General features: G+C 41.6%; 1 protein-coding gene across 6 annotated transcripts in view; it reads left to right on the forward strand.

Moving 5' to 3' along the window:
* Positions 1–25,844, forward strand: part of MRTFA (myocardin related transcription factor A) — a 218,653-nt gene that overhangs the window by 58,676 nt on the left and 134,133 nt on the right. The gene's annotated exons all lie outside the window — the stretch shown is intronic.

Consider the following 25,844-nt stretch of genomic DNA (forward strand, 5'->3'; position numbering starts at 1 on the left):
TGGAATGAAGAGGGAAACTTTCAACTTACTTACAGTATTCTTTCTTAAAATCTGATGCAAATAATGGCAGTATGTCATAAGTTATATTTGGGTTTATAATTTCATTTTTTTGTATTTTAAATAAACTCTTTCATAATTAAAAATTAGGAAAAGTCACCAGACATAGTGACTGACACCTGTAATCCCAACACTTTGAGAGGCCAAGGCGGAAGGATCGATTGAGGCTAGGAGTTTGAGACCAGCTTGGGCAACATAGCAAGACCTCATCTCTACAAAAATTACAAAAACTACCTAGGTGTGGTAGTGCATGCCTGTAGTCCCAGCTACTCGGGAGGCTAAGGTGGGAGGAATGCTTGAGCCCAGGAGTTTGGAGCTGTAGTGAGCCATGATGATGCCAATGCTTTCCAGTTTGGGTGACAGAATGACACCCTGTCTCAAAAAAAAAAAAAAAAAAAAAAGTGAAAAAAATCACATAGGATGAGTTAAAAAAAATCATTGGGCTTACACTTTTTTTTTTTTTTTTTTTTACATGTTTCTATATTTGCTGTCCTAAAAATGATTCATCCTAATAGTTATTAATGTTGGTTTTTGAAGAAGTACAATGAATGTGGTTCATATCTTGGGTTTTTATTATAAAATCGCCCCTTGTCCATATTTTGATTATTTTTTCCTTGATTGAAAAGTGCTTAATTAACACAATAATGTTAGACAATAACACATGATTGAATTCTTACTGAAGGTGCATGGGTTTTTATGTTTTATAGTTAGGACTTTGGTTTCCCTCTATAATAGCATTTGTGTCTTTTTTTTGTTTGTTTGTTTGTTTTTGTGTTTTTTTGAGACGGAGTTTTGTTCGCTCTTGTTGCCCAGGCTGGAGTGCAGTGGTGCCATCTTGGCTTACTGCAACCTCTGCCTCCTGGGTTCAAGAGATTCTTCTGTCTCAGCCTCCCAAGTAGCTGGGATTACAGGCGCCTACTACCACGCCTGGCTAATTTTTGTATTTTTAGTAGAGACAGGGTTTCACTATGTTGGCCAGACTGGTCTCGAACTCCTGATCTCAGGTGATCCACGTGCCTCGGCCTCCTAAAGTGTTGGGATTACAGGCGTGAGCCACTGCACCTGGCCAGCATTTGTGTCTTTATTGGTTTGTGTGAGAATACTGCCTGATAAGGATTATACTGCCGTCTTTCAGATGTTCTTTACACATACTTTAATTCTGAGGAAGGCTGTAAACTAGTATGATACTGGCAGGCGCTTACCACATTGTTGGATGCCTTAAAAGTTTATTGTTATGAATAATATTATTTTTAATAAATGTTTACTGTGTATAATAAGAAAGTGTAAATTACTAGATGGAAGTATGCTTTTGACAAGCTTCTTGGAGACAGGGTTTTTAGAACTGAAGAATGGAGTGAGGGATAGATTATGACAATTATTTTAGTTGTTCATCTTAAATCTTAAGGGAATTAGCACAAGATATGCCTGCCTTCACAAGACGTGGAAATTCCTTAGCACTCATCTTTAAATTAGCAGACTTGGCTATGGATATTTTCCCTGTTAACATTAGTTTCCTTTCTGCCATTCTTCTTTTTAGAGTTGGAGTCTCACTCTGTTACCCATGCCAGAATGCAGTGGCATGATCACAGCTCACTGCAGTCTTGACCTTCTGGGCTCAACCTATCGTTCCACTCCAGCCTCCCAACTAGCTGGGATTATGGGCATGCACCCCCACGCTTGGCTACTTTTTATTTATTTTATTTTTTATTATTTTAGTTGTTTGAGACAGGGTCTCTCTCTGTCATCCAGACTGAAGTTCTGTGGCACAGTCTTGGCTCACTGCAGCCTTGACCTCCTGGGCTCAAGTGATCTTCCCATCTCAGCCTCTAATGGCTGGGACCACAGCTGTGTGCCACCACACCCAACTAATTTTTGCATTTTTTTTTTTTTTGTAGAGCTGGTGTTTCACCACGTTGCTAATGTTGTCTCGAACTCCTGGGTGCAAGCAATCCGTTTGCCTCAGCCTCCCAAAGTGTTAGGATTATAGGTGTGACTCACAGTGCCCGGCCCAAACTGGCTAGTTTTCTAAAAAAAAAATTTGAGAGAATGGAGTGGGGTCTCACTACATTGCCCACACAGGTCTCGAACTCCTGGCCTCAAGTGATTCTCCTGCCTTGGCCTCCTGAGTCAATGGGATTATAGGTATGAGCCACCGTGCCTGGCCCTTCTGTCATTCTTAGAGGAAAGGATGTTACATACCATCTCTTCTGTTTAGTATAATGTTCCCTTCCTGATTTCATTTTCTTTTTTCCTCCAAGAAGTTACTTAGTTTTTTTACATTTTAGATTGAGTTTTCAAGTTAGACTTTCTTCCAGAGCAGTGTTTTTTTTTTTTTTTTTTTTTTTTTTGAGACAGAGTCTCGCTCTGTCGCCCAGGCTGGAGTGCAGTGGCCGGATCTCAGCTCACTGCAAGCTCCGCCTCCCGGGTTCACGCCATTCTCCTGCCTCAGCCTCCAGAGTAGCTGGGACTACAGGCACCCGCCACCTCGCCCCACTAGTTTTTTGTATTTTTTAGTAGAGACGGGGTTTCACCGGGTTAGCCAGGATGGTCTCGATCTCCTGACCTTGTGATCCGCCCGTCTCGGCCTCCCAAAGTGCTGGGATTACAGGCTTGAGCCACCGCGCCCGGCCTGGAGCAGTGTTTTTTTGAACTGCAGTATGTGGCTGGGAGTAAGTAGTGTTACTGAAAAGATCATGAATTCTGGCTGGGCCTGGAGGCTCAATGCCAGCACTCTGGGAGGCCGAGGTGGGTGGATCACTCGAGGTCAGGAGTTTGAGACCAGCCTGGCCAATGTGGCGAAACTCCATCTCCACTAAAAATACAAAAATTAGCCAGGCATGGTGGTGTGCGCCTGTAATCCCAGCTATTTGGGAGGCTGAGGCAGGAGAATTGCTTGAACCCGGGAGGTGGAGGTTGCAGTGAGCCAACATCACACCACTGCCCTCCAATCTGGGTGATGGAACAAGACTATCTCGGGGGAAAAAAAAGATCATGAACTCTAAGGAATTTTACCAGGCAGTGGTTTAAAATGATAAGATGTAGGCCGGGCGTGGTGGCTCACGCCTGTAATTCCAGCACTTTGGGAGGCTGAGGCGGGCGAATCACGTGAGGTCAGGAGTTTGAGACCAGGCTGACCAATGTGGAGAAACCCCATCTCTACAAAAAATACAAAATTAGCCGTACATGGTGGTGCATGCCTGTAATCCCAGCTACTCGGGAGGCTGAGGCAGGAGAATCGATTGAACCTGGGAGGCAGAGATTGCAGTGAGCCGAGATTGCGCCATTGCACTCCAGCCTGGGCAATGAGAGCAAAACTCCATCTTAAAAAAAAAAAAAGATCAGATGTAGGGATGTTTTTCTCTGTGTCTGCCCTTTCCTTTTGTACCTACCTTTTGAAGGCATGTCAGAGATGGGTAGTCCCCAGAGACGTTTAGAAGTGGTCACATAAACATACCATGTTTGTAGCCAAAATGGTGGTTTATTTTGTATTTATCTTGTTACATTTGATCATTATCAAGTAAAATGGTTACTGTCCCTCATGTACATAACATCCTTTAAAGGTGTGCTTTCTCTCATTCCAAAATGGAGCCCTTCAAGTTGGAAATACACTCATATCAGGAATATTTGGGCTTCTGAGCTGTAGTTTTCTGTTCAATCTCATTATAGTCTTTTTTTTTTTTTTAAAAGAAATGGTCTCACTCTGTTACCCAGGCAGGAGTGCAGGAGTGCAGTGTCACTATCATGGCTCACTGCAGCCTTGACCTCCCAGGCTCAAGTGATCTTTCCACCTCAGCAACCCAAGTAACTGGGACCACAGGTGCTCACCACAATGCCTGACTAAATTTTAAATTTTTTGTGCAGGTGAGATCTCCCCATATTGCCCAGGCTGGTTTCAAACTCCTGGGCTCAAGCTATCCTCCCATCTCAGCCTCCCAAAGTACAGAGTGCTGGGATTACAGGCATGAGCCACCGCACCTTGCCTCCAGTTAATTTTTAAAATTTTGTAGAGCTGGGTGTCTCACTGTGTTGTTCAGGCTGGTTATGAAGTCCTCGACTCAGGTCATCATTCTGCCTTGGCCTTTCAAAGTGTTGGGATTACAGGCATGAGCCACCACGCCTGGCCTCATTATGATCTTAGTGGTGATAGAAAACAAACTACTTTAGTTATACATTATATTGTAGGTTTTTCCTAGTAGCTATTTTGTATTTTTAAAGATACACTTAACATATTGAAGGTAGAGATCTGTTGGTGTAGAAAGTTTGTGTATTTTCCTTAGTCCATTTTTGGGACAATTTGAAGTTTAAGCCGAAGTCTGAACTTGGAAACATAATTTTGCTTCCTAAAGGGGTAATCTAAGAAATTCCAGACTTATACCATGAGTTAGAATCCCTTGCATTATCCCTTTAAAAGGTGGGAAAAGTAAATTTATGGTATAAATTGAACAATTTAGGGAGATGCTAGGATTATCAGCATTCACCTAAAAGTTACTGAGTTATTATCAGCATTCACCTAAATGTTACTGAGATGAATAACTTAAAATAATTACATCTATATACTGAGATGAATAACTTAAAAATAATTGGTGTGGTCCCAGCTACTCGGGAGGCTGAGGCAGGAGAATGGCGTAAACCCGGGAGGCGGAGCTTGCAGTGAGCTGAGATCCGGCCACTGCACTCCAGCCTGGGCGACAGAGCCAGACTCAGTCTCAAAAAAAAAAAAAAAATAATTGCATCTATAGCCTGGGCGTGGTGGCTCATGCCTGTAATCCCAGCACTTTGGGAGGCCAAGGCAGGTGGATCACCTGAGGTCAGGAGTTTGAGACCAGCCTGGCCAACATGGCAAAACCCCATCTCTACTAAAATTTGAAAAATTAGCTGAGTGTGGTGGCACGCACCTGTAATCCCAGCTACTTGGGAGGCTGAGGCAGGAGAATCGCTTGAACCCAGGGGGTAGGGGTTGTAGTGAGCCGAGATCGTTCCACTTACTCCAGCCTGGGAGACAGAACAAGACTCCATCTCAAAAAAAAAAAATTATATCTGTACATGTTGCCAAGATGCTATGTAAGAATGCTACAAAAATATCAGTTGAGTATATTTAAATTAGAAAAAAATGCTTAGTGTTTGTTGAGCTCGTACTGTCTTAGCATTGTTAGTGCTTCTTAGGTAGTATGTCACTCAGTCCTCACAGTTAACTCGTGAGAGTTGTTATACTCATTGGGATAAATATTAGGTTGGTGCAAAAGTAATTGCAGTTTTGCTATTGAAAGTAAAAAACCACAGTTACTTTTGCATCAACCTAATAACCTATGGTCATACACCCTGGTAGTAAGTGATGATGTTGGCTTGTAAAATCAGATGCTTTGACTAAAATAATGATGCTGTTCATCACCATATTGGCTGAAGAAAAGTCACCATGGATTGTTTATATCACCTGAATTTCAAATAGCTGAGCTATAGAGATATGCAGGTTGTGAAAGCTTTTTGATTCAAAGATGAGGAACATTGTGTCATTTAACATACCATTTCACTATGTACTACTACTCACCTGGAAAGCAAATAAGTTTTTAAATATTTGACTCATTTTATAAAAGATCCTTTTTTAATTTTAAATTTAATCGACTATAGTATTTTTCTGAGAAACACCTGAGCATATCTCAATATTTTATATCTAAATCTAGCGTTTATATTTTATCTTAGAACTTTGACTTATATAGATCTCCGTGGGGTACTAATTAAATTCTACGAATATTTACTGAGTAGTTGAGCATCTTCTATGTGCAAGGGGCTGAACAAGCTGATTGAGAACAAAACAGGGAAGGGAGTTAACTGTTATTGAACAGCTGTTAAATTTCAGATAGTCTTAGGTTACTTTAGATCTTCATCTCATTTAGTCCATATAGTAACTTTGTTAGTAGGTACGATCCTCATTTTATACTACAGGAAGCTTAGGCATGGAGGAGTTAAGCTCTCACCACCTAAATGGCAGTTCTGGAATTTGAACCTAAGCCCATGCTACTTTTCTAACACACAATACTGCCTCATGGGTAAATACAAATTGGGTTTCTGTTTCTAGTTTATAGTCTGGTCCAGGAGTTCACAAAGTGGAGTCTGCAGATGGACTGCTGGTGGTCCCTGATTCACTTTTGGTTGTCATAAGTTCACAACTATAGTTGTTCATCAGTTTTCATGGAGGATTGGTTCCAGGGCCCCCGCTCTGGATACCAAAATCCATGGATGCTGAAGTCCCTTATATAAAAAGGTGTAGTATTTGCATATAACTTACACACATCCTCCCATATACTTCAAATCATCTTTAGATTACTTATAATAACTAATACAAGCCAGGAGTGTTGGCTCACGTCTATAATCCCAGCACTTTGGGAGGCTGAGGTGGGTGGATCTCTTGAGGCCAGGTGTTGGAGACCAGCCTGGACAACATGGTGAAACCCCATCTCTACCAAAAAGTACAAAAATTGTTAGCCGGCGTGGTGGGGCATGCCTGTACTCCCAGCTACTTAGGAGACTGAGACACGAGAATCGCTTGAAACTGGGAGGTGGAGGTTGCAGTGAACCGAGATCACACCACTGCACTCCAGCCTCTGTGACAGAGCAAGACTCCATCTCAAAAAAAAAAAAAAAAAGGAAATAACGGTAACTAATACAGTGTAATGCTGTAGTTGTTACACTGTATTGTTTGGGGAATAATGGTAAGAAAAAAAGTCTGTAAATGTTCAGTATAGATGCAGCCATTCACTTTTTTCTTTTTCTTTTTTTTTGAGACGGAGTCTCACTCTGCCGCCCAGGCTGGAGTGCAGTGGCGCGATCTCAGCTCACTGCAAGCTCCGCCTCCCGGGTTTGCGCCATTCTCCTGCCTCAGCCTCCCGAGTAGCTGGGACTACAGGCGCCTGCCACCTCGCCCGGCTAGTTTTTCGTATTTTTAAAGTAGAGACGGGGTTTCACCGTGTCAGCCAGGATGGTCTCGATCTCCTGACCTCGTGATCCGCCCGTCTCGGCCTCCCAAAGTGCTGGGATTACAGGCTTGAGCCACCGCGCCCGGCCACTTTTTTCATGAATGTTTTCAATCCATGGTTGGTTGAATACACAGAAGCAGAACCAGTGGATACAGAGGGCTAACTGTTTTTATGATAATGCTAAAATGTTATTACTTTTTTCACTGATGATGCAAAAGCAATGATGGATAAGACTGCTGGCACCTTAGCACCAGACTATATCATGGTCATTGTTTGTTTGTTTGTTTTTACCACCATGCACTCACAGGAAAAGAAAAAGAATAGTTTCACTTACGGATGTCCTTGATGCGGAGACCTGGCATAGTGGCTTATCCGTGTAATCCCAGGATTTTGGGAGGCCAAGGCAGGAGGATCGTTTGAGCCCATGAATTCAAGACCAGCCTGGGCAACATAGTGAGACTCCCATTTCTATTTAAAAAAAAAACCAAAACCTTGATGCAGTAGTAAAAATATTACTATTTTTAAATAATAGAGATGGAGTCTTTCTATGTTGCCCAAGATGGTCTCAAACTCCTGACTTCAAGTGATCCTCCTGCCTCAGCCTCCCAAAGTTTGGGATTACAGGCATGAGCCATCACACCCAGCCAAAATATTTATTACATCTGGATCTTCTACTGATTATCTTTTTTTTTTTTTTTTTTAAAGACACAGGGCTTCTGTTACCCAGTCTGGTCTTGAGTTCCTGGGCTCAAGTGATTCTCCTGCCTTGGCCTCCAAAAGTGCTGGGATTACAGGCATGGGATTCTATACCTGGCTCTCGTTTTTAAAAATTGAGATATAAATCACATATTATAAAATTCACCTTTCAGAAGTACATAATTCAGCCAGGTGCGGTCGTTCATGCCTGTAATCCCAGCACTTTGGGAGGCTAAGGCAGGCAGATCATTCAAGGTCAAGAGTTTGAGACCAGCCTGGCCAACATGGTAAAACCCTGTCTCTACTAAAAATACAAAAATTAGCCAGGTGTGGTGGCACGCACCTGTAGTACCAGCTACTTGGGAGGCTGCGGCAGGAGAATCGCTTGAACCCAGGAGGCAGAGGTTGCAGTGAACTGAGATCGCGCCACTGCACTCCAGCTTGGGTGACAGAGCAAGACTCAGTCTCAAAAAGCAAAGCAAAACAAAACAAAACAAAAACCAAAAATACAATTCAATGGTTTCCAATATTTTCACAAGATTGTGCAACTGCCACCACTGTCCAAATCCAGAACATTTTCATCATCCCAAAAAGAAACTTCGTACTCCTTCCCTCTCCCTTTTCTTTCTCTCCCTAACACCAGGTAACCACTAATCCACTTTCTGTCTCTGTGAATTTACCTATTCTGGACATTTCATATAAATTGGGTAATACAGTATGTGGTCTTTTGTGTCTAGCTTCTTTCAGTTAGCATATTGCCTTCAGGGCATATCCATGTTATAGTAAGTTGATATGGTTTGGCTGTGTCCCCACCCAAGTCTCATCTTGAATCGTAACTCCTACAATTCCCACGTGTTGTGGGAGAAACCCAGTGGGAGAATTACAGGGGCAGTGGGTCTTTCCTGTGCTATTCTCGTGGTAATGAATCAGTCTCACGAGATCTGATGGTTTTAGAAACGGGAGTTTCCCTGCACAAGCTCTCTCTTTGCCTGCTGCCATCCATGTAAGATGCGACTTGCTTCTCCTTGCCTTCTGCTGTGATTGTGAGGTCTCCCCAGCCATGTGGAACTGTGAGTCCATTAAGCCTCTTTTCTTCCCAGTCTCAGGTATGTCTTTTTATCAGCAGCATGAAAACGGAGTAATACACAAGTGTAACTACTCATTTCCTTTTTTAAAACAAACATCTTTATTGAGATAAAATTCACAGACTACACAGTTATTCCATATGGATTTTTTTTTTTTTATTAAAGAGATAGGATCTCACTGTGTTGCCCAGGCTGGATTACAGTGCTCTTCATAGGCATGATTATAGCACACTGTAGGCTTGAACTCCCGAGCTCTCTTGATTCTCAGACCTCAACCTTTCTTTTTTTTTTTTTTTTTTTTGAGACGGAGTCTCGCTCTGTCGCCCAGGCTGGAGTGCAGTGGCCCGATCTCGGCTCACTGCAAGCTCCGCCTCCCGGGTTCACGCCATTCTCCTGCCTCAGCCTCCCGAGTAGCTGGGACTACAAGCGCCCGCCACCACGCCCGGCTAGTTTTTTGTATCTTTTTAGTAGAGACGGGGTTTCATCGTGTTAGCCAGGATGGTCTCGATCGCCTGACCTCGTGATCCGCCCGTCTCGGCCTCCCAAAGTGCTGGGATTACAGGCTTGAGCCACCGCGCCCGGCCAGACCTCAACCTTTCAAGTACCTGGGACTACAGATGTGCACCTCTGCACCTGGCAAAGTGTACAATTTGATGGTTTTTAGTATATTCACAGATACATACAATCATTGCCAGTTTATTTTAAAACATTTTTATCACCTCAGAGAGAATCTGTACCATTTAACTTTTACCCTGCTATCTCCCTGTTCCTCCTGAACGAAAGAATTACTAATCTACTTTATTTTTCTGTATGTGTCCTAATTCTAGACTTTATATGAATGGAATCATATAATATGTGAGCTCCAGTTTCTCCATATCTTTGTCAACACTTGTTATAATCTGACTTTTTGTTTTTACCAGTCAGTCCTACTGGGTATGAAGTGCTATGTCACTGTGTTCTTTTTGTTGTTGTTGTTATGTTCTAATGACTAGTGATGTTGAGCGTCTTTTGATGTGCTTATTGTCCTTCTTTTTTTTTTGTTTTTTTTTTTTTGTTTTTTTTTTGACAGTCTTGTTCTGTCGCCCAGGCTGGAGTGCAGTGATGTGATCTCGGCTCACTGCAAGCTCCACCTCCAGGGTTCATGCTATTTTTCTGCTTCAGCCTCTTGAGTAGCTGGGACTACAGAGGCCGGCCACCATGCCTGGCTAATTTTTTTTTTTTTTTTGTACTATTGGTAGAGATGGGGTTTCACCATGTTAGCCAGGATGGTCTCGATCTCCTGACCTTGTGATCCCCTGCCTTGGCCTCCCATACTGCTGGGATTATATTGTCCATTTTTATACTGTCTTTGGAGACATGTATATTCAAATCCATTGCCTGTTTTAAAATTGGGTTGCCTTTTTGTGGTTGAATTGTAAGAGTTCTTTCTTTATATATTCTGGATATTAATCACTTACCAGTTAATATGATTTGTAAATACTTTTTTCCATCTATGGGTTTTCTTTTTCACCTCTTGATATTATCCTTTGCTGCACAAAACTTTAAAATTTTGACAGAAATACCTGGCCTCTTGTTTGTCTGGCTTTTTCCTTTGGTTGCATGTGCTTCGTTTTATTTAGGAAACCATTGCCTAATTGAAGGTCGTGAAGATTATACCTGTATTTTCTTGTAAGAGTTTTACATTTTCATCTTTTACGTTTAGATTGTTGATCCATTCTGAGATAATGTTTGTATATGGGTGTGAGGTAGGGAGTCTAACTTCATTCTTTTCTTTTCTTTGAGAGAGGGTCTCCTGTCGCCCAGGCTGTGCAGTGGCACAGTCAAGACTTACTGCAACCTCAACCTTCTTGGGCTCAGGTGATCCTCCTGCCTCAGCCTCCTGAGTACCTGGGACTAATAGGCACACACCACCATGCTCAGCTAATTTCTTTTTTTTTTTTTTTTGTAGAGACGGGAATTCACTGTGTTTCCCAGGCTGGTTTCAAACTCCTGGGCTCAAGCAATTCACCCATGTCGGCCTCCCAGAATGCTAGGATTACAGATTTCAGCCACTACTCCCAGCTCTGCATTCTTTATTAGGGTTATGTTCCATGATTTATGACCAAAAAAAGTAAAATAATGCTGGCTTTAAAAATGATATAAGCGTATTTTTTTGTCTTGTATAAAGAAGTCCACAAATAGCCTAGGAGTAGTGTGGTGCTCTGCAATATCAGAGAACTAGTTTTTTTCTGTATTTGTTGCCTTGCTATTCTCAACATGTGGCCTCTTCCTTATAGTCTTAAGTTTGCAGCTTGTACTCCGACCATCTCATATACATTTCCAGCCAGGAGGAGGGAGAAGTGCCTAAAGAATAATGTACCCAATTCTTATAAGGACATTTCCTAGAAATCACGCCTAATACTTTTATTCATGTCCTTTGTCTTGAACTAGTCACAAGACCCCCACCTAGCTGCAAGGGAGGCTGGAAAACATAGTCTTCCCTCTGATATGCATTTAGCTAAAACTTACGTATTCTTTTACTGGGAAGAAGGAATGAGAGAGCATATTGGGCAACAACCTCCCAGGCCTGTCACAATGATCTAAGTGAGGTTCTTTTACTCCCTGCTGCTGCTGTTTTCTTCCCCGCCCCTCTCACTTTTCCAGTGAATTTTTATTATTAAGACTTGATTCAGGCCGGGTGTGGTGGCTCAAGCCTGTAATCCCAGCACTTTGGAAGGCCGAGACGGGCGGATCACGAGGTCAGAAGATTGAGACCATCCTGGCTAACATGGTGAAACCCCATCTCTACTAAAAAATACAAAAAACTAGCCGGGCGAGGTGGCGGGCGCCTGTAGTCCCAGCTACTCGGGAGGCTGAGGCAGGAGAATGGCGTAAACCCAGGAGGCGGAGCTTGCAGTGAGCTGAGATTGCGCCGCTGCACTCCAGCCTGGGCGACAGAGCAAGACTCCGTCTCAAAAAAAAAAAAAAAAAAAGACTTGATTCAGGGTCCCAGGGTAGGGATTACCATATACCCAGGTTCTTCTTTACCATCCTGGAAGAAGGACAGAGGTGGGATGGAGCCAGTTCAGATCTTCCCAAGAAATGTACCTTCTGCCCATGGTCATCCCAGGCTGAGACCCAGGATATAGGGCAGAGAGACTTGTACACATGCTGGTACCATTCACAAACAGAGACATCACCCCCTTGTTTGTATGTATGTATATATGTATGTATGTATGAATGATGGAGTCTTGCCCTGTCACCCAGGCTGGACTGCAGTGGTGCAATCTCAGCTCACGGCAACCTCTGTCTCCCAGTTTCAAGTGCTTCAGTCTCCCGAGTAGCTGAGATTACAGGCAGCTGCCATCGTGCCCGACTAATTTTTGTATTTTTAGTAGAGACAGGGTTTCAACATGTTGGCCAGGGTGGTCTCAGACTCCTGACCTTAAGTAATCCGCCTGCTTCGGCCTCCCAAAGTACTGGGATTACAGGCATGAGCCACTGCACCCGGCCATCCGTTACCCCCTGTAGCAGTCGTTGCCTTCTTGAAGGGGTGGAAGTCCAGGTGTTTCTGCCAGCCATTCCTGGTCTGGTTCTGGTTGGGGAAGTGGCTGTCAAAAGGGGCAGTCCTGTAGTTCTTTATTTTGGTCTTGATGTCTTCTGCCATGGTGCAGTTCTCAGCTCAGTGGCTACTCTTTGCTGTCTTCTTTTTTCAGAGACAGGATCTCAGGCTGGAGAGTTAGTGGCATGATCATAGCTCATTGCAGCCTCAAACTCCTGAGCTCACATGATCCTCCTGCCTCAGTGTCCCTGGTGGGACTACTGGTGTACCATTGTACCCACCTTATTTTCTGCTTCTTATTGGTAGTCTGATATTTTAAAAGGCTCGTAATTCTCTACCTATTATATTCTTTTTTTCATGTTATATGCGACATCTGAGTTACATTCAGGTGATAATGTAATCCATTATTACCTTTTAATATGGATCACTGGTATTCTTCCTTTCTCCTTGATTAATTTAGAACCTTTCTATTTTAAATAGGCTACCCATAAGGTATTTGAAGATTTTCATGCTGGTGTGCATTTACTTTTTCTTTTTTTCTATCCACATCTTGTTTGCTGCCTACATTAGATGCTTTCAAAATGTACAGCACTGCTGACTAGTGCTGCTGTGTTTCTTAGTGCTTTATACATTTACAATAATTGCCCTTAGATGTAGTTGTAATGTGTAAACTCCTGTAGTGATGTAGAGAACACTTTAGTTGTGTTATTTACTTTGTTTGGAAAATGGATGTGTTTGCCTATACTCTGTCTTCCTTCTTTGTTTTAAAGCTTTAAATATAATTGTGCTGAGCTTAAAATGGTGTTAAAATATCTGTTGTATTTTATTCCATCAAAAATTCTCAGCACCTTTTACAGAATATTAATTGGTTAAGAGTAATACTGTTTGAAGCAAGAGGCTGTGAAAGGAAGAATAATGAGCCATGACTGAAGAGCTGTTTTTATTTAAATTGTCAAGGTTCATTGTATTTCCAGAGGTTCTGCCCTGATCAAAGTCTTTAGTAACCACAGTAAGTGAAAATGCATTTTTGACACAAACTCTATACCATATTCCATGAAGGTAACTTGAAGAGCCATTGCTTTTGTATGGTAACTGATCTTACCAGACTAGATTAATTAATAAGCTAGTTTTTATAATTAAAGTGTAATTGGAAGAATAATTCATGAACATGCTGTCGATGGCCTGTTTTCACTGGTGCTGCAGTGCTGTCATCAGTGTGTGCATTGTCTTGAGAGTTCCTCATTGTGGCTCCGGTAGCTGCTTAGAAGCTTTAGGCTTGACCTCTTCTTGACCCACAGACACACTTCAACCTTGAATATACACTTTCAAGTGTGTGTTGTTGTATTTGGATGCTGTTACTGTGACAGGTTCTTTTTTTATGGCAAGATATTTTGCAGTATTTTAAAAATATTTGCTCAAGAATTTAGGAAAATTTAGGAAAATGTTCATGGTTCCTTTTATAAAGTAGGAGCATATTCTTGATCTATCCAGAGAGGATGTCATTGAGAAACCTAAGGATATGAGGCTTCTGGCACTGGAAAATAGGGCTTTTCTTCAAATGCCCCATTGTCATGTGAAAACAAAGCACAATACTATAAATGTCTTCCTTTCCCCCAAACTACTGCCTGTCTTTATGCTAGGTGAGGTTTGTCTCAACAAGTTTTTCATTCCAAAGTTAATATTTTCAAAAATAGTCTTTTTTATATTATTCATACCTGAACAGAATTATTATTGTAGATTTTCTGTGTGGCAGATTTTCTTACTGTGGCAGGTTTTCTGTGGCCTGGCAGCATTTCAGGTTGCCTAGGCTGATTTTTTGCATGGAGTTTTGGTGTAAGAGTAGAATTGACTGAAGAATTCCTAACTTGAAAATTGTCTCATAACAGATTACATAATTTTGTAGGTGAATACACAAAATATGTGCAGTTGATCATATTTAAATTTATCCAGGTCTCTTATACATAGCATGTGGACTTTTAAATATCCATCACTCAGCCTCTTAGAGAAGAACTCTCTAGAAGACAAATAGAATTCCACCTTAAAAATTGGAACACATTTGAACACCACAGAAAAAGGATTGAGAATCATAAGGAAAGCATACCTGTAGTGTTTGTGGGCATGAGTAAAGTTCAAGGAATGTAATGAAGTCATCTTGTCAAAATAGTGCTTTAATTTTCAAGCAGCCTTTTTGGAGGTGGGGGAGGAGTTTAAGGCTAATTGTCAAATTTCTGTTAAATGTTTGCAAGAAAATATTACCTTGTAGTTAATCTCTCTACTTTTCAGAGTACCTTCTTATAAGACCCTTCATGGTAATACGACAGATAATAATAACAAATGTTTATTCAGAGTAACTTACTCAAGGTTGCATCACTGAACTCAGTGATACATTAAGACACAGGTCAAAACAACATTATTACATTTTTATTAGGGGGCCAGGCAGAATGGTAAATTATACCAGACTCAGAGTCAGGTGGCAGGCTAAGGTGAACAGCTCCCTTGTCATTCTTTCTCTACACACCTGCCAAAATGATTATTTATTTATTTTTATTTATTTTTTGAGACGGAGTCTTGCTCTGTTGCCCCAGCTGGAGTGCAGTAGCATGATCTCGGCTCACTGCAACCTCTGCCTCCTGGGTTCAAGTGATTCTCCTGCCTCAGTGTCCTTAGTAGCTGGGATTGCAGGCACTCACCCCCACGCTTGGCTAATTGTTTGTATTTTTACTAGAGATGGGGTTTTACCATGTTGGCCAGGCTGGTCTCAAACTCCTAGCCTCAAGTGATCCACCAGCCTTGGCCTCCCAAAGTGCTTGGATTACAGACATGAGCCACCATGCCCAGTCCTCAAAATGATTATTTAAAAAGATAGATCATATCTCTCCATTGTGTAAAACCTCCCAGCGGCATCTAGTTGTTTATAGAATATACTTATGTCCATTCCTCTTGGGCCATGCCAGTCATTTAGTTCCTTCAAGATGCCAAGCTCATTCCTGCCTCATGGCCTTTTAACTTGCATATGCTGTTCCCTCTACGTGGCTGGCTGTTTCTTGTCAAGTTCAGGCAGAGTCATAGAGGCATGAATTCTGAAGCTTGACTGCCCAGGATCAAGTGTTTAACCTCTCAGTGTCTCAGTTTCCTCAACTGTAAAAAATTATGGATGATATAAAATATACATCTTAGTGTTGTGAAAATTGAATGCATACACATACAGTGCCTCATTTATAATAAGGGTTGGCTATACAAGTCTCATTCAGATATCACTTCCTCAATGAGACCTTTTTTGGTCATTTAATCTGAATTAGCCCCCAGGCACATAATGCTTATAGTTATCTGAAAACTTTTTATTGTATATTTATTTTCATTTTTATGTCTCTCCCACTTAATGTAGGCTCACGAAAGTGGGAATATTTTCTGTCTGTTGTACTCCCAGTACCTACAACAGTGCCTGATCACTATGCATTTGTTAAGTGAATTAATGAAAATCAGGTCTACCCCAGAAGGTCTTACTTATTTATTTATTTATTTTATTTTTTGAGGGGGGATCGAGTCTTGCTCTGTTGCCCAGGCTGGAATGCAGTGGTGCGATCTTGGCTCACTGCAGTCTCTGCCTCTTGGGCCCAAGTGAACTTCTTACCTCAGCCCCCTGAGTAACTGAGAGTACAGGTGTGCGTCACCACGCCCAGCTAATGTTTGTATTTTTAGTAGAGACGGGGTTTCACTATATTGGCCAGGCTGGTCTTGAACTCCTGACTTAAGTGGTCCACCCGCCTTGGCCTCCCAAAGTGCTGGGATTACAGGCGTGCGCCCCTGCATCCAGCCTACCCCAGGAGGTCTTCTTGAGTTCCATAAGACTGAAAGGCAATTTATGTTGTTCAGTTAAGGGAAGATATTTACATGTGTACCTAACACACATGGTAGGGGCTTGTGGGGAATGGTGTAGAGAAGTAGTCAATAAAAAGGGGTTGAGCCATGGTATAAAATACGTATTTTACTTTTTTTCTGTTTTCTTTCTTAAAATTTCTGTTTTTTTCTAGCTGGTTGGTTCATGTCCCTATACATAAGCCCATGAGCTTACTTGTGTCTTTAAATTTGAGGACAACTGATTGCCCCTCAGCATTATAAAGTTAGAGCTTTTGCCGGGCGGGTGGCTCACACCTGTAATCCTAGCACTTTGGGAGGCCGAGGTGGGTGGATTGCCTGAACTCAGGAGTTTGAGACCAGCCTGGGCAACGTGGTGAAATCCCGTGTCTACTAAAATAAAAAAAATTAGCTGGATGTGGCAGCATACGCTTATAGTCTCACCTACTTGGAAGGCTGAGGCAGGAGAATTGCTTGAACCCGGGAGGCGGAGGTTGCAGTGAGCCGAGATCGCAGCACTGCACTCAAGCCTGGGTGACAGTGCAAGGCTCCGTCTCAAAAAAAAAAAAAAAAAAAAAAAAGAAAGTGCCGATATGCAATTAGATACTCAGTGGTATTTGACAATTTTAGGAGTCACAGGGATGGTCCAAGATCCAGAGTAGGTGATCTGAGACTAGGAATTTATGAATTATCAACTAAGTCAGGTTTGAAAGCAGTATTATTATTTCTTTATATCTGTAACTCAACCTCTTTCCTCTTTCTCAAACTCTTCCTACTTCTGTCATTCTCTTCCTATTCTTGTAATCTTTGTCATTTCTCATTCTGTCTTCGTTCCCATGTTTTCCTTCTCGTGTACCTAATGGAAACCCAAATGACATTGCCATTAGTGTTCTTTGGTCTCTCGACCCAACATGCAAAATCAAATTTATTATCTCCACAGATAAAATTCCTCATCTTTTCCGTATTTCTATTAGCAGAATACTGTTGTCATGACCGCCCTGGCTTAAAACCTTCAGTAATTTTTGACATCTGTCTCTCCTCCTTCCCTAACAATCAAACAGAAACACATTCTATCTTATATAAATCCTGTCCTCATTCATTCAGTATTAACTCGGCAAAAATTTGAGTTCCTGGCCGGGCGCGGTGGCTCACGCCTGTAATCCCAGCACTTTGGGAGGCCGAGGCGGGCGGATCACGAGGTCAGGAGATCGAGACCATCCTGGCTAACATGGTGAAACCCCGTCTCTACTAAAAATGCAAAAAATTAGCCGGGCGAGGCGGCGGGCGCCTGTAGTCCCAGCTACTCGGGAGGCTGAGGCAGGAGAATGGTGTGAACCCGGGAGGCGGAGCTTGCAGTGAGCCGAGATCGCGCCACTGCACTCCAGCCTGGGCGACTAAGCGAGACTCTGTCTCAAAAAAAAAAAAAAAAAAAAATTTGAGTTCCTGTCTGTGCCAGGTACATTGTATGGTCATACCCTTCTTTCTATTTAACTACCCCAATTCAGGATATCAACACATTATACTTTGCCTAATGAAGTAGATTTGTAACCTCCCCCCGCAACCTCATATTTCTTTTTTCCAATGCAGTCTAACTCAACTGCCATATTAATTTCCTTGTACTGGAACCACGTGATTTCTCCACTGCTATATTAATTTCCTTGTACTTGAACCATGTGATTGGCCAAACTGTATTGCCCTTTTAGAACATACTTCACATTTTCTCACATCTATGACTTTGTTCATGCAGTTATGTCTCCTGGAGAAATATAAGCTCCCTGAGGGCAAGAACTTTGTTTTATTTACTGTAATTCTCAATACCCAGGCAGCACCTGGCATGTAGTGGGTATTGAATTTTGTTAATCAGGTTGGTCTTGATCTACTGGGCTCAAGGGATCCTCCCCGCTTGGCTTCCCAAAGCGCTGGAATTACAGGTGTGAGCTACCACACCTGGCCCACTCTGGAAGCTTTTTCTGATCTTCCGTGTATTTATACCTGTGACGGAACCCTCTTTCCTTTTTTTTTCTGTACCTGTGCCGACTTTGTATATATGATGTGTTTGCTGTAAGGTTAATATACATAGTAAATTAGCAAATATTTATAAATTCTTTTTAAATTTCAAGTATTGTGTCTGGGTACTTGAGACAAAAAACCAGTAGAATGGAGTTTCTTTCAAAGAATTTACCATCTACTGGGAGATCAATCCATGATAATGGTAAAAGTAAGCAGTGATAAAAGCAATCTTGGGATGTTGTGGAAGCCTAGCCCATTGGAAGGGGATGGATAACAGAGAGAAGGAGATAGGGTGGAGAAGAAGAGGCAATTCTTGGCAGTCACAGTAAAGAGCCGCATAACCGGTACCAGTAATTAGAGTGTAAATAAAGGGGAATGGTGAGAAATGAAGCAAGTAGTGAAGGGGCCTGTACTGTTGTAATTGAAGAGACAGTGTTATATTGTTACTGTTATCCTTTTTGTTGGGGGAAGAGGAAATAGTCGAATGACTGATTCCCTGTAGAACCATCAAGAGGAGCTGAAGTGAGCAAAGGCCAAATAATTTATGGACTGGCCATAAATTATTTTTTGCCTTTGGCTATTTGTCACTATTGGATGTTACCAAAGGGTATTTATCACCTTGGCTACCCAATTCGTTAAGAACGCTATAGATACCTAGAAGTCTACCCCGCATCTTACTACTTTTAGACGACCATTTAAGTTTTTTCTATTATTCACTCCCATGTTTCCCTCCCTCCCTTCCCCACTTCCCCCTTCCCCCTTCCACCTTCCCCTCCTTCCCCTCTTCCCCCTGTCCCCTCCTTCCCCTGCTTCCCCTCCTTCCTTTCCTTCTCCCTCTTCCCCTCTTCCCTTCCTTCCCTTCCCCTCCCCCTTCCCCCTTCTTCTCCCCCTTCCCCCCTTCCCCTCCTTCCCTTCCCCTCCCCCTTCCCTTCCCTTCCCCTTCCCTTCCCCTTCCCTTCCCCTTCCCTTCCCTTCCCTTCCCTTTTTCTTTCTCCTTCTTTTCTCTTCTTTCTTTCTTTTCTGCTGTTGAGAAGTCTCATGCCATTTATTACATATCACAATTTTGTGGGTGAGGATTTTGGACAGGGCTTAGCTTAGGGATTCTTCTGCCTGCTCCATATGGTGTTAACCTGGATCCATACAGTGTTAAGTGTCATCTCTTAGTTTCAGCAGGTGACTAGGCTTCATCTGCTATACAGTAACTTTTTTTTTTTTTTTTTGAGATATAGTTTCACTCTGTCATCCAGGCTGTAGTGCAGTGGCACAGTCTTGACTCACTGCGACCTCTACGTCCTGGATTCGAGCAGGCCTCAGCCTCCTGAGTAGCTGGGACTATAGGCATGCATCACCATGCCTGACTGTTTTCCTCATCTTCTACTGTAGGACGTAGGGCAGTACCTACTACATATATAGTAACCTGTCAGGAAACACTTGTTCAGTTTATTTGAATTCCTTCATGCCAGATTTTACACACACACACACACACACACACAGACACCCATACCCACCCACACCCACCTCCACCCCTACCCACCCACACCCACCTCCACCCCTACATACCTGCTTAGACAGTAAGAGTTTTCAAGATTAGGTTTACTACGTTGAAAATAAATCAGTGAGAATTAAAGTAAAAATATGTCCAGCTAAAGAAAGTTCATTAATTGGTTGAAAACAATTTTTATACCAATTATTTAAAAAATTTTTTCAGAAGAACCATACCATTTGGTTGCATAGAACCACCTTTTTGTTATGGGTCATGATAAAGAATTGTGCTAGTGCTTACGTTTTAGAGTTGTCAGTAGCTGTCTACGTTCTTCCATTCTTCTAACACATTTCATGCTGCTGCTTCTAGGTACATATGTTGTTCTGTACAGGCAGAAGGCATGCAGCCCTAAAGCAAGTAGGGCGGAGAAAAGATGAGGCATGATCAGGCCAGCAAAAGAAGGAAACAGATGGGTTGTGGGAGATGACCCTGCCCCCATGTTGTTTTTGTTCTGGCTGCTATTGATCATATGTGAATCAGCAGCCCAGAAACTGGAGTTACTGATCCTTTGATAAAAAAGAAAGTTTGATCTTAGGCTCAGTAGAGTTATAAATTACAACTCTAAAAAATGATGCAAGTTTTACAGTAAATAAAATTATAGGAGTATTCAGGAATTGTTAAACGGGACTTAATTACGATGGCCATACCTCAGCATTTTTGGGTCTTGTCTCTAGATTATCATAGTTTACGAGATTTTATCCTGTGTGCTCTTTCAAAATGAATAGAGAGTAGTGTGTTTGTTAGAGAAATAAATCCAGTGTGTATATTTTATGCCAAATTAGTCTTTTGTTAGTGCTTATATATGACTTCTGGTCTATTTCCTAATCTCAAGGTTAAGGAAACCTTGCTATGTCTTTCTAAGCCTTCCCATCGTTCTGTGGAAGAATCTTATTTTTTAAAAAACATTAGGAGAATGTTATCAAACATGTACAAATACAGAGATAATAGCATAATGAATTTCTAAATACCTAATAACCAGCTTCAACATTATCAACATTCTGCCCCTCTTGTTTTATGTATTCTTCCCCACTCCCTGCCTCATAACCTTGATGGAAGGATTTTGTTGTTACATAGTATAGTTTAATATTGGTGTTTTAAAGGTTATATCCTGAAACTTTTGAAATCCCTAAATTAACAAATAACACTATATAATTTACCCAATAAAAATATTTGGTAAAGAGTGTGTGTGTGTGTATGTATGTGTGTAGATACATGTGTAAATTTTAAGTGATCTCTTTAAGCCCTTAATAATTTTGTAAATATGGAACTTAATTACAAAACTATTCTGAATCGAACACTTGCTAAAGCAGTTTTTCCAATTGCTTATTTCTTTTGTTCTGGGTAGTGGTAGGCACAATCATGGGGTTCAGGTCTATAGAATTTGATATTCCTATTTTCTTTTTTTTCTTTTTGCATCATAATATAGTATCAAACAGTCCTTTCTTTAAACTATTAAAAATGTATGTGTTCTGTCGGGCAAGGTAGCTCACACTTGTAATCCCAGCGTTTTGCGAGGCCAGTGTAGGGTGATCACTTGAGGCCGGGAGTTCGAGACCAGCTTGGGCAACATAACGAGATCTCATCTCTACAAAAATGTGAAAACATAGTCAGGTGTGATGGCACACGCCTGTAGTTCTAGCTACCTGGGAGGATCACTTGAGCCCACGAGTTTAAGGCTGCAGTGAGCTATGATCATTCCATTGCACTCTAGGTTGGATGGCAGAGTAACACGTTGTATGAAAGAAAAAAAAGTATGTGTTCTAAGAAACATCTCCACTTTCCGCCCCGCCCTGGGTTGGATCTCGCTCTGTTGCCCAGGCTGGAGTGCAGTGGCATGACCACAGCTTACTGCATCCTCAACCTCCCTGGGGTTAAGTTGATCCTCTTACCTCAGCCTTGGGAGTAGCTGAGACTGCAGACTCACACTACCATGCCCCACTAACTTTTGTGTGTTTTGTAGAGACGGGGTTTTGCCATGTTGCCCAGGATTGTCTTGAACTCCTGGGCTCTAGTGATCTGCCCACCTTGGCCTCCCAAACTGCTGGGGATTACAGGTGTGAGCCATCATGCCTGGGTAAAACATTATTTTTAAAACTTTCTGGCCAGGCGCGGTGGCTCACACCTGTAATCCCAGCACTTTGGGAGGCTGAGGCGGGTGGATCATGAGGTCAGGAGATCAAGACCATCCTGGCCAACATGGTGAAGCCCCGTCTCTACTAAAAATACAGAAAAAAAAAAATTAGCTGGGCGTGGTTGTGGGCGCCTGTAGTCCCAGCTACTTGGGAAGCTGAGGCAGGAGAATGGTGTGAACCCAGGAGGCGGAGGTTGCAGCGAGCCGCGATAGTGCCACTGCACTCCAGCCTGGGCGACAGAGCGAAACTCCGTCTCAAAAAAACAAACAAACAAAAAAAACCCCACAAACTTTCTTGGCTGGGTACAGTGGCTCACGCTTGTAATCCTAGCATTTTGGGAGGCCGGGGCGGGTGATCACCTGAGGTCAGGAGTTTGAGACCAGCCTGGTCAACATAGCAAAAACCCAACTCTACTAAAAACACAAAAATTAGGTGTGGTGTTGCATGCCTGTAATCCCAGCTACTTGGGAGGCTGAGACAGGAGAATCACTTGAACCTGGGAGGCAGAGGTTGCAGTGAGCCAAGATCGTGCCACTGCAGCCTGGGTGGTGGAGCGAGACTCTGTCTCAAAAAAAAAAAAAAAAAAAAAAACACCAAGAAAAACAGAAAAACAATAACTTTATTTTCTCTTCATGCTTAGCATTGGACTTGGACTTGGGTTGGCTTTCTTTTGGGGGTCATTTTTTACAAAGCTTCTTTAAATCATTTTCTAGAAATACTGGTTATGTTCACTAAATACATACCAGCATCACAAACTCATGAAGTTAACTTCATACTTCATTAGAAAAATATTGATACCCTGTGATGGATCTTTATTGTCTCTTGGAAATAGTAACACATGTAAACGCTCAATCTCTGAATTCCAGCAATAATAATAATTCAAATAGGAAGAAGTTTGTTCTGAATTAGTGAAAAGTAAATTAAATAATTTACTTCATTTTAAAGAATGTATGGTTTTGGTGAGGCACAGTGGCTCATTCCTACAATCCCGGCACTTTGGGAGGTTTAGGTAGGAGGATCCCTTTAGGCCAGGAGTTTGAGACCAGCCTGGGCAACATAGTAAAACCTCGTATCTCCCCAACCTCCTGCAAGAAAAATAAAAAAAGGCTGGGCATGGTGGTGTGTCTGTAGTCCTAGCTACTTGTGGAGCTGTTGTGGGAGGATCACTTGAGCCCAGGAATTAAAGGTTGCAGTGAGCTATGGTCATGCCAGTGCACCCTAGTCTGGGCAACAGAGCGAGACCCTGTCCCTTAAAAAAAAAGGAAAAGGAAAAGGCTGGGCTCAGTGAGCTCTCACGCCTAGCACTTTGTGAGTCCAAGGCAGGTGGCTCACTTGAGTCCAGGAGTTTAAAACCAGCCTGGGCAACATGGCAAAACCCCATCTCTACTAAAAATACAAAAATTAGTCGGGCCTGGTGACGCATGCCTGTATTCCCAGTTACTCGGGAGACTGAGGCAGGAGGATTGCTTGAGGCCGGGAGGTGGAGGTTGCAGTGAGCCGAGAACTCATCGCTGCACTCCAGCCTGGGCGACGGGAGTGAAACCTTGTCTCAAAATAAATAAATAAATAAAACAATAAAATACGTGGTTTTATTCTTTCAAGCTCAGTAATGTAAGTTTACTTAGTGAATTTTTTTTTTTTTTTTTTTTTTTTACCAAGACATCTAAAAATAATTGTGATAAAAAACATATGTAACAGTAAATTCACCTTTCCTCCTGCTTTGGGAGCTCTTAGACAATAAACTCACCTTTTACACTTTTTTTCCGTCTTTTTAAAATTTTAAAAAACTTAAAAACAACTTTTTTAAAAAAAAGACAGGGTCTTACTATGTTGCCCAGACTGATCTGGAACTCCTGGGCTCTAGCAATCCTCCCACCTCAACCTCCCAGAGTGCTAGGATTATAGGAGTGAGCCACTGCGCCTGGCCACCTGGCACTCTTTTATATTACCGTGCCCCTGCCAAGTAGCATAATATTTTATTTAATCTCACACCAAGTTATAGTATCACAAATATCAGTTAAGTCTGAAATAATGGGGTTTTGCTAAGTCAAAAACTTTTTACATGAAACCATGATTCTAGCGCATCTGTTTAGCTGTAGTATTTTAGTGATATGAGGCTTGATGTTTCCTGTCCTTGACTTCCTAACATTATTTTTAGTGTTTCTGTATGTTTCATGCAGTCTTCCTTGTGTCATCCAAATTTCCCCCAAGACATGTCTATTGTGGTTTCCCAGATTGTCTTTATGTATCTTTCATTTGCTTCTCTCTCTGTTCAGTTAACAACTATTACAATGCTTGTTTTGTGTTAAGACTTTTGCGTGGCCCATCTACTGCATACAGAGTTGTTACTGTTACAGTTGAATTTCTTAATTTTCTTATGAGAGGTATGAACCCTTACTGTCCATAATGATTTAACAGCTGTTTATTGGAAACCTGTTACTCTATGTGAAACCATTTTTCCTAAGTCCTAGGGCTGAAGTTTTGATACCGTTCTATTTTCCTTTAGAATAAGGAGGTTAGTTTTCAAGGGGTCCTTGAATGTCATAAAATTGAAGTCTTTTTTTAGTCTGAAAGGCTGCTGTTAAAAGAAGCAAACATGCTGTTTCAGAGTCAATGACAAAGAATACTCAGCCAGATGGATTAATCCTGTATAACAGTTGTTTTTTTCCCAGTACACACAGAGATGTGGTTCAAACCATAATAAATCATAGACAAGATGGAAAAGAATTCTTTGACGTTTAGATTCTGAATTTTCTTAGTAGACATTTGTTGTTTTGTAAGTTCTAAAATTATTCAAACCCTAAAAGAAATCCTTTTCCCATTGTTTGCCCATAGTACCCTTGAGAATATTGAGTTCTTAATACTGAGTTCAAATATTTTTTTTGAACTTGTCTCCCTTAAGTCTTCTTCCAGTCTTTTTTGGAGTAGAGAGTCCTTAATATCTTTTTCTTCATAATGTTATCTCCCTCATGTTAATTGCTCTTATCTGGACCTTTTCCAGTCCAGTTTATTTTCTGTGAGATGTATCAACCAGAACTACAGTCAGATTTGGGTACACTGTTGCTTTACTTGAAGTTAGATCATAATAGTCTGTTTAGTGTCTTTCTTCACTTCATGGCTGTTCAATATTTTGTTGGTTTCTTCAACTAAAGCAATTTAAAGTCCTCATCAAAGTTTGCAAGGAATGCCCAGGGAATCTCACTTTATAGATCAGAAACTATAGTCTTTTTATTATAAAAGCCATGTAAGTATTTTAGAGAAAATTTGGAACCTCAAAAAAATTTTTTTCATTGTCCAATCAAACAGAACCCCTCTTTTGTGTCTTGGTATACTTCTTAAAATCTTTTCTCTTTGTGTAATATTTTAATATATGAGTATGTAGTTTTATATCTTATTTTTCTTAAATGTGGCTTTAGAATAAGCATTTCCCACATTAGAAATGCTTTATAAAAATTATTCTTATGGCTGGGCATGGTGGCTCACGCCTGGAATCCCAGCACTTTGGGAGGCCGAGGTGGGCGGATCTCAAGGTCAGGAGGTTGAGACCATCCTGGCTAACACAGTGAAACCCCGTCTCTACTAAAAATACAAAAAAATTTAGCTGGGTATGGTGATGGGCACCTGTAGTCCCAGCCACTTGGGAGGCAGGAGAATGACATGAACCCAGGAAGTGGAACTTGCAGTGAGCTGAGATCACGCCTCTGAACTCCAGCCTGGGCGACAGAGCGAGACTCTGCCTCAAAAAAAAAACAAAAAGAAAAGAAATTATTCTTACTAACTACATAGGACTCAGTGAATGGAGATTTATATATATATATATATATATATATATTTTTTTTTTTAATGAGGTTTATTTGGTTCATGGTTTTGCAGGACTGTACAAGGATGGTGCCATCAAGGAGCTTTTACTCATGATAGAAGGTGAAGCAGGTGCAGGCATGTCATAGGGTGAGA

Source organism: Papio anubis, chromosome 16 (assembly GCF_008728515.1).
Source record: "Papio anubis isolate 15944 chromosome 16, Panubis1.0, whole genome shotgun sequence".
Lineage (NCBI taxonomy): Eukaryota > Metazoa > Chordata > Mammalia > Primates > Cercopithecidae > Papio > Papio anubis.